Genomic DNA, 10,000 nt, shown 5'->3' on the forward strand with positions numbered 1-10,000 from the left:
ATCAAGTATCACGTGTTGACATGGTCGCAACACATTTTTTTTTTCATAATCACGCGGTGAATTAAGTGCACTTAGTGATAACAGACAAGGAAATACATTCCTAAGTTTCTGAAAGGAAGTAAACTCAATAGATTACTGAGCGCTGAAGTAAGGGCACTCTCCAAACCTATAGTCACAGTTGTATTGGTTCAACTTATTGTGCATAGATAGAATTTTTGAGCGTACGGTTTCCGTCAAATTTCTACCACAGTTTCGAGTCTTTTCGGATTCCCGTCAATATCTGACTGTCAATGGAAACATATGCGGCCAGCAAATTGACCGGCTCCCAAAACAATTGCAAGTGGCTTTATAGCATTGCACCGGCATCTCAGAGGTCATGGCATGGGTGCGAATTCCGCAAGTTGAGGCAAACTTAATTTTTCAGGTGTCTCTGAGAGACAAGTGCTTAAATTGTTCAGATAGGTGCGATGATCAATTCTTCCTTTCAGTATCTGTCAATGTAACAATAGAGTTCAAGGAAATTACATACTCTGTGATTTCAACAATACCGTTACAATTTACCTTCAGTCTAAAAGACGACCATTCAAATATTCAGATATCGGGAGAGTCTTTAATTTTAGTGGATAACTACATGGTGCAGTTCCATTGGGTTTGATGTTAGGGCCAATCAGGTTCAAATTCTATATCGTCTATGCCCAGTGTTTTTTAACCAATTCCGAGAGCAGCTGTAATAGCTGCTTTCTGACCAATGTGAGCGACCTTGATTGCGGAAACAATATTTTTTGCTGTGATAGTTGAAGAGAGTTCATTTCCAGATTTTCAATTCTTAATAAATTATTTATACCTATTGACTGCAGCTGGTTTTCATGGAAGAGGGCCGACTCCAGAAAGTAAGGGAAGTCGAAAAGAAAGCGATGAAAAAAGAGCACATTGGAAAAATACTTGGTAATACCGCAATGACCACTTATGTCCAGGATTTCATATAATGAGCCTTATTCGCGCTGCGGCCATATTGGCCATACTCGTAGACAATAGATTTCGTACCCCGAGTTGTCTCGAGTTGAAATGTTAGGGAACGAGTTTCGGTGGGGCAAAACAAAAGTTTTCAATTCCTCAGGACTCAACGTAGCTGCCCGGCGTGTGATTAAGGCCTATTGAATACACGCAGCGCAGATTTTAATAAGCGTCAACTATGTATTTACAACATTCCATTGAACATTAGCTTTCGTATAATTTGAAAGTTGCGGAAATCGTAACAACAAAAGAGTTAATTTACTTGTAGCGGTATTGAAAGATGGATACTCAACAGATAAAGATCTTTTGAATAGGTGGATGGATCTTGGCATAAGTGCGGAATTTAGTGACTCCCTTCCTCATTGCAAGATTAAGCGCCGCCCAGCCTTGAAAGTTAATTTGTTTGTTTGTTTTTGTTTTTAGCTTCAGCACATCTTACAGTTCCTTGAACACTGAATGTCCTTTGACATAGATTTCCTTTGCTCTAAAGTGTTTATTCAATGTCCTCCAATGAAAGAGTTTCTGGGAAATTTAGCACGATCTACAGACCTATTATCTGAAACGTTTCGGTATCTTTAACTACATCTGGATGGCACTCTCTTAATTCTGAGAACAAACTCCTCAAGAATGAAACAGATTTTTCCTAGAGTTACCTTTAAAGAGAACATCAAGAATCTCTAAACACGCTTGACCTGTAGAATTTGCGCCTTCAAAATGGAGGAAAGAAAATTCCCCCTTAAGTTGGACAGCAAATAAAAGAGAAGATGTCCAAAAATGCCCCCTTGCTCTTCTTCACGATTTCAACATTACTCGTGCGTGTCTTGGAATTCTTAACAATTACTCTACGAGGGCGCGCTGGATACATACACACATACATACTTTATTGATGCTCCCTAAGTGGGTTTTTCAGGTCAATAGAATTAAGTTACAAATCTACATTTAAATTAATTAACAATATAGGTACAATAATATTATAAATTACAAAAAATATATCAAGAATATCAACCTAATAAAACATTTGCAAAATGACGCCTAAAATTCTTGGGGCATTTTAAGGACTTAATATTATCATTCAAAGAGTTCCAAAGTTTGGCTCCTCTGAAAGCAAAAGAGCGCTGCCCTGTTGACAGGCGACATAAGGGTATATCCAAAGCACCAGACGATCGAGTTTGTCTACTATGGATTTGGGAACGTAATCTGAACATATCAGCAAGATAGTCTGGAACGAGTTTGTTAATACATTTGTGCATCATAGTAGCATCGTTTAGAATAAGTTTCTCTCTAATAGGAAGCCATTTCAGTGATCGCAGCCCATCCGAAATATGGTCATACTTTCTTAGACCCAGAATAATTCGTCCAGCGAAATTTTGGACTTATTGTAACTTGTCAATATTGCTGTTGCTGGTATTAATCCAAACAGTTGAACAATATTGAAGTTTACTAAAAACAAAGGAATTTATTACTAGCAAAAGCGTTTTCCTATCCAGGAGATGCTTAATTCTGTTAATTTGTTTCAATTTAAAAAGACAATTCGAAGCAGTCTTAATGATATGTTCGTTATAACAGAGGCGTGTGTCGAGAAGAACACCTTAGTCTTTCACAACGGGCACAGGTCTGGATATGAAGTGATAGATAACCAACGAGGCGCGTGCGTTATCTATCACTTCATTATAATCATTTTATATCCAGCACGCTCGAGTAAAATAATTGTTTTATTAAAAACTCCAGGATCAACAACTCTTCCACTGAAGCATCGATTTCTGCCTCGGACGATTCCGGTCCAAAACTGCTTTTGTCGGCCATTTTTTCTCAGAGCTGCAAAATGTTTTTAGCTCCCTTTATTGCTGACGCGTTCCTTGACCATATTTGGTACAGCAGGTATATGAACTGATAGCTTGTGTCCGGAGAGCCAATGTAAATGCTGGAAATCTAATATCCGCAGTTCAGTTCATTTACCCTAAGCTAAAAATAACGCTAGTATAAGCCACACGCGCGATTTTTGGCCCAAAACGTAAGCAGAAAGGTGCGGCTTATACACGAGTCTTTACTGTACTCGTGTCTCGGAATACAGACAACGTAACGTCACAGAGTGTTCTCCAAGTGTTGCTCTTCAAGTAAGGATAAACATCTGCATTTATCCTAAGCTAAAATAATGCTAACGTTAACCTTTAATGTTACCCTATTGTTGGAAAAAGGCAAAGCAAAGGCTCACACTTACAACACTTCGTGTTGGATGTCAAAATTGGGCGTGCGTCTCATTAGTTTCATTTCTGGAGATAAAAAGAAAAAAGCGCAGTTTTAAGTTCTACCTTTCGTTACCCAATCTCATCGAGAACTTAAAGGTGGGTCACATTAGAAAGGGTTTAAAAACCCTTTCTTACACTCACTTGCAAGATTGGCAAGGCACTCCAAAATCGTGGTATGGTACCAATATTTGGTGCGCCGAGCACAGCAAAAGAGATGTACTTGGACCCCTATAATTTCAGCCACGGGTGCCTAATATGCCTAATATGTTTGTTCTGTGTAGACACGACAAATTTACCGTGCCGTGCCCAAAAAACATAGGTACGGTACCGAGATTTCCGAAAACCGTAACGGATTTTCGAGCTAGTGTAAAGAGAGCTTTATCATCGCATTTACGTCATATCATATATCCTTTTCTACCCTCAGATTTTAGAGTAGCTTGGTGTAGCTAATATCTCAGAACATTTACCTCCCAACCATGATACACCACACAAGACAGACTACAACACCGGGAACTACATGCCCTACTCTTTGCGACAAGTGTGTGGGTTCAAGTTTTACGTCCCACAGGATTATGAACATTGAAGGGTTGTGAGACGGGGCCTACAGTTTTACGGTTTTAGACTAGAGAGTCTAACCATTTTCAGATGTAATTACAAAAAGCAGCACTTTCTCCTCAGTTAGTTAAAGACCCTGAGTGTTGGTCCGGCCGGAGTTGAACTCACGTCCTCCCGCGTGACAGCCCGGTGCTCAACCAACTGAGCCACCGGTGCGCGAAATGTCGAACATGAAATGTCAAACGGCAAATGCATGGCAGGTTTCTGCTTGGAATGCATAAAAGCATGCAAATTTGTCTCTCTGTTTTTATAAGAAGTCGGTGCTTGGTATCTGTAGCTAACAGGGAAAAAATTAACTGTATTCAAACAAGTTCATCTTCTTTGCGGATCTTTGGCAAAACGGTCGCAAATGTCAGCCTGTCGATTGCCGTGTGCCTCTTGAACGCGATTGCCCTTACCAAATTCAGAGAGATACCCATTGACAACCATCTTGATCTCAGATAATAGCAGAAAATCGCTTAATTTAAAGACATGCTTGTCAAAGAAACAATATAACGGCTTTTAATTTTGGAATTCCTTGGAAGAAACTTATTCGTGACACTTAGAGGGGAACCTCCACTCTTACTACAGAATAAGTTTAAACCGAAGGAATTTATGTATACAAACAAATTTGTTCCAAATTTGTTTTTAAGAAAGTGTTACGTTTGTATCAGGAAAAGTGAATTTTAAAATCGCCTACTTTCATTTTCAAATTTTGCGAGCGCAGCCATCTTGAATAATTGTGACGTGTTACGGTTGCCCTATGACTCAAAGAGCTTTTGTCTAATAACAATAGGGCAACTGTAACACGTCACAGTTATTCAAGATGGCGGAGCCCGCAAAGTTTGAACACAAAAACAGGCGATTCTAAAACTTATTTCTTTCGGATATAAGCACTTTCTTTGAAAATATTTTAGATTGACTTGACTGTAACAGTTGTTTCCTGTGATTTAATGTTACTTTTTTGTTGAAGTGGAAGTCCCTTAAAAAAGTCACCATTTAAAGGTTGATTGCACACTTTTTCATTTTAGCTGTAATCCAACGCGTGCTTCCAAGCCTCTGAACATCATTTCTTTTTGCCTTTAAATTTATCTCGACTTTTCCACTGTCGCCAGGACTTCGTTTGATATTGCAGCTTATATTATTTTATTTCAGATAAATGCTAACTTATAGACCTTATTCATAAATGGCGGCTAATTTATAATTCTTTTGTCTAGGTGCAAATTAGCCTACCAATCCTCGATACCATACAGTGAATTGAAAAGAATTCTTGCTCTAAAATGAGGCTTGGTAGGCTAATTTGCACGTGGACAAAAGAACTATAAACGTGACCGCCATTTATGAATAAGGTCTATAGAGCAATATTTCAAAAGAGACCGTTTTTCGGAAGATTTTGTTATTATCATACTTCTGTCATATGTCAGTGACACTTCTCAACATTAAGTTCCAACTCGAAGTTCAACGCAATTCCAGCTTGTTCGATGTCCAAATTAACTCGAACTCGAGCTCGAATCCAAGTGAACTCTACGATGCGGGATTCCCACAAAAGAGTTAAATGCTTGCAAAATCTTGTGTCATTTAGTGATCTTGTTCCCTTTGGTAGATTCTTATTTAAAGCTGAGCAGTTTTCTGGCAATATATTAGAGAGATTTTGGATCACGTTTATGTCAAACGACAAACCGCCGTCTCGCAGTTTCACATTTCACGTAAAATTGAGTTAGCTTGGCGTAACCTACGGCAACTTGGAATGGTTAAAAATAATAATAATAATAATAATAATAATAATAATAATAATATTTTTTTTCTTTTTTTAAAAAATTGAGTTAGCTTGGCGTAACCTAAGGCAACTTGGAATGGTTAAAAATAATAATAATTAATAATAATAATAATAATAATAATAATATTTTTTTTCTTTTTTTTTTTTAAATATAATCCCTTTATTGACATATTCCAAGCAAATTGCTATTTACAAGTAAGAAGTAAAACAAAAAAAAAAATATTAAAACCTATTTACAATTCATTTGCATTAAAAAAGAGACTAGTATGAAGCACAATAAACTTACGAAGATATTCTCATTTGTAGTAAGAAAAATTCATGTCATGATTATGGCAAGCCGTTTGTAGCAAAATTTAATCTTAGATATATATGTTCAATCCTTTCAATAAAAGTTTAATTTAAAGTCATAAAAGGCATTCAATGCAATCCAATCCATAAATTTTATATGCAATGCAATACCGCAAATATTGATTCAATCCAATTCTTAAATTTTATATGTAATGCAATACCACAAATATTGATTCAATCCAATCCTTAAATTTTATATGTAATGCAATACCACGAATATTGATTCAATGCAAACCTTAAATTTATATGCAATCCGAAAATATATGTTCAATCTTCCTGGGACGAGCGCGGCCATATAGAACCAGAGTAAACTGTGCAAGGTATAAAACAAAAGATGTCAGCAGAGTGGGAAGAAAAATTTGACATAGAAGTGGAGGTTCCCAATTTTCTAGGAGAACTTGTGGATAGAACCGAGACAATATATTATTTGAGAACTTTGACACAGAAGCTGCAGAAACGCAGGCCGAAGTTCTTGATTAAACAATTAGCCTGCTCAGGGCGATGAAAGAGTATTGCAACCCCAGACACGAGCTCGAGGGACAAGGAAAATCTCGATTCCATCGCTGGGGCCTTAGTAGATGTGCTTAATGTGCTTCGTCCCCGGAATATCACTTTATCTACTGTGGCTCATCTCAAGGCATTATTTTCGGGATCTAGCTTCGCCAACCTTTGTCTAACTCTTCGACGCTGAATCCGTAACCCAATAGATTTCAGGTAACCGGCTATTATGTTTCATCTAGACGCACTCCCATGGTTGTTTATGTAATCTTGAATGATCCGGTCGAGTCGTTCATCGGGTAAGTCGTTCAAAGCCCCTCATATCCTATAAACCATACTCTGCTAATCATCTGTTAACTGTCCACCTCGAAACTCCGAGTGAATTCCCAGTGAATTCTCCAAGCGAATTCCCAGTCCTGGCAGTTCTTCTAGCATCTCAACAGGAATTTTGAGAGATGGTCTTCCGGGATTTTTTCCTTTATCCCTATCTATCGTACCTGAATCCGCAGCCATAGTAGACGGAGTGATAGTCCGGCGACGAAGCACATTAAGCACATCTACTAAGGCCCCCGCGATGGAATCGAGATTTTCCTTGTCCCTCGAGCTCGTGTCTGGTGTTGCAATACTCTTTCATCGACCTGAGCAGGCTAATTGTTTAATCAAGAACTTCGGCCTGCGTTTCTGCAGCTTCTGTGTCAAAGTTCTCAAATAATATATTGTCTCGGTTCTATCCACAAGTTCTCCTAGAAAATTGGGAACCTCCACTTCTATGTCAAATTTTTCTTCTCACTCTGCTGCCATCTTTTGTTTTATACCTTGCACAGTTTACTCTGGTTCTATATGGCCGCGCTCGTCCCAGGAAGATTGAACATATATTTTCGGATTGCATATAAATTTAAGGATTGCATTGCATGCCTTTTATGACTTTAAATTAAACTTTTATTTAAAGGATTGAACATATATATCTAAGATTAAATTTTGCTACAAACGGCTTGCCATAGATAAGCTCCTTAATAGAAAGAAAAGCCACTCTTATGTAAAATATATATATATATATATATAATTAGTAGTGTAGGATGGGAACAGAAATCGATACAACAAAGGAAATGAGTGAAAATGTGTTCAGCCGGGAATCGAACCCGGGTCTCCTAGTTACCGGTCAGATGCCTTACCACTCGGCCACTGAACCAACCCCGCCATTCAGCCGAATTGGAAGGACTTTTAAATGGCAAGCTCTGAGGAGAATCGCACATTTTCTGCAGTGAGGATCGCGTCACTATGCTCAAGTTGATCAGCGATTCACAGTAAATTTCCTTTGTTGTATCGATTTCTGTTCCCATCCTACACTACTAATTAATACTTGTCAGAAATCACTGTGAATCGCCTTCTGAAGGGAATAGGTTGGTGATCCAAAGGTAAATGAGGCAGTTAGTTGTTGTTATTTCCCCGCTCAAACTTACACAATCATTTCATATATAGGGGGAAATTTACTGTGAATCGCTGATCAACTTGAGCATAGTGACGCGATCCTCACTGCAGAAAATGTGCGATTCTCCTCAGAGCTTGCCATTTAAAGGTCCTTCCAATTCGGCTGAATGGCGGGGTTGGTTCAGTGGCCGAGTGGTAAGGCATCTGACCGGTAACCAGGAGACCCGGGTTCGATTCCCGGCTGAACACATTTTCACTCATTTCCTTTGTTGTATCGATTTCTGTTCCCATCCTACACTACTAATTAATACTTGTCAGAAATCACTGTGAATCGCCTTCTGAAGGGAATAGGTTGGTGATCCAAAGGTAAATGAGGCAGTTAGTTGTTGTTATTTCCCCGCTCAAACTTACACAATCATTATATATATATATATATATATATATATCTATATCTATGCAGATAATATCAGTCAGAAAAAAAAACAAACAAACAATTAATAATAATAATTATTATTATTATTAATTATTAATAATAATAATCATAAGAAACTGTAGCAAACACTGCTAAAGAGTGTTCAATACACGTTTGTGTAGAGCGGTGTATAGAATTAGATGACTAAATGAAAATACACAAGATTCCCTGCGACTCTGAGTTTCGTGCGTATGCACTCATCAGGCAGATTTAATGAAGAACAGACTTATTAGCTAGCTATATATACATATTTACGATGAGTAGAACAATGGGGTCCTGATTACAATGGATGAGAAGGGCGGTACTGGGGGTGTGGTGTAAGACTGGCTGAGCTAAAACAAGCGCAATACAATAGCTATTGTGTAGGATAAGCCTTAATTGTTCTTGAGATAAAACTTGTTTTCATGTCGGCATTTGGATACAAGCTCGGATCGTTTGTTCAGTAGATTGTTGTTGCTGCGTTAAATTATATGAAGTTTTTCTGCTAAGCATAAATCACATCTTTTGCTTGAATTGTGATAGGGGCGGGCTCTTGCAATGATAGACCATGTAGTTGTAAAGCTAGTGTTGCTGGTGTTGCTTCCTTAAGCTCGTATCTAAACACTTCCCTCAACAACACAAGTATCACACCCTTTTCAACATGAAAAACATCAAAGTAAGTTACAGCTGTATGGAGAATATGGGAGCCATAATAAACAAGCATAACAAGAAGATCTTATCAAATAACAAAATCAACGACAGTAGCGACAAACTATGTAACTGCAGATCCCAACAAAATTGCCCTCTCGACAATAAATGCTTAACCACCAGCCTGATCTATAATGCACAAATAACTTCTACGACAGCCAATCAAACCACTACCAAGAACTACATCGGATTGACTGAAGGAACTTTTAAACAAAGATACACTCAACACAAGTCAACATTCACTCACAGGAAACTTTCTAATAGCACTGAATTATCAAAATACATCTGGCAACTCAAAGACAGCAACACCAGCTTTACAACTACATGGTCTATCCGGCATTGCAAGAGCCCGCCCCTATCACAATTCAAGCAAAAGATGTGATTTATGCTTAGCAGAAAAACTTCATATAATTTAACGCAGCAACAACAATCTACTGAACAAACGATCCGAGCTTGTATCCAAATGCCGACATGAAAACAAGTTTTATCTCAAGAACAATTAAGGCTTATCCTACACAATAGCTATTGTATTGCGCTTGTTTTAGCTCAGCCATTCTTACACCACACCCCCAGTTCCGCCCTTCTCATCCATTGTAATCAGGACCCCATTGTTCTACTCATCGTAAATATGTATATATAGCTAGCTAATAAGTCTGTTCTTCATTAAATCTGCCTGATGAGTGCATACGCACGAAACTCAGAGTCGCAGGGAATCTTGTGTATTTTTATTTAGTCATCTAATTCTAATTATGATAATAATAATTAATAATAATAATTAATAATAATAATAATAATAATAATAATAATAATTACAATAATATAATCATTTTATTTGCATAATAAAAAATAAAAATATTTACAAAAATTAAAATATCTCCAAAAGGTAAGAACTATAAATTTACAAGCAATATAGATATTTCTCTGTTTAAAACTGTT

At 37.6% G+C, this 10,000-nt stretch overlaps 1 protein-coding gene across 1 annotated transcript in view; it reads right to left on the bottom strand.

Moving 5' to 3' along the window:
• Window positions 1-9,884: 9,884 nt before the first annotated feature.
• Window positions 9,885-10,000, bottom strand: part of LOC138018354 (uncharacterized) — a 2,915-nt gene continuing 2,799 nt past the window's right edge. The window contains exon 1 of the mRNA XM_068864961.1: window positions 9,885-10,000. This exon is cut by the window's right edge and continues 2,799 nt beyond it. The gene's annotated coding sequence lies outside the window, so the exon portion shown is untranslated.

Source organism: Montipora capricornis, chromosome 10, assembly GCF_036669925.1.
Source record: "Montipora capricornis isolate CH-2021 chromosome 10, ASM3666992v2, whole genome shotgun sequence".
Lineage (NCBI taxonomy): Eukaryota > Metazoa > Cnidaria > Anthozoa > Scleractinia > Acroporidae > Montipora > Montipora capricornis.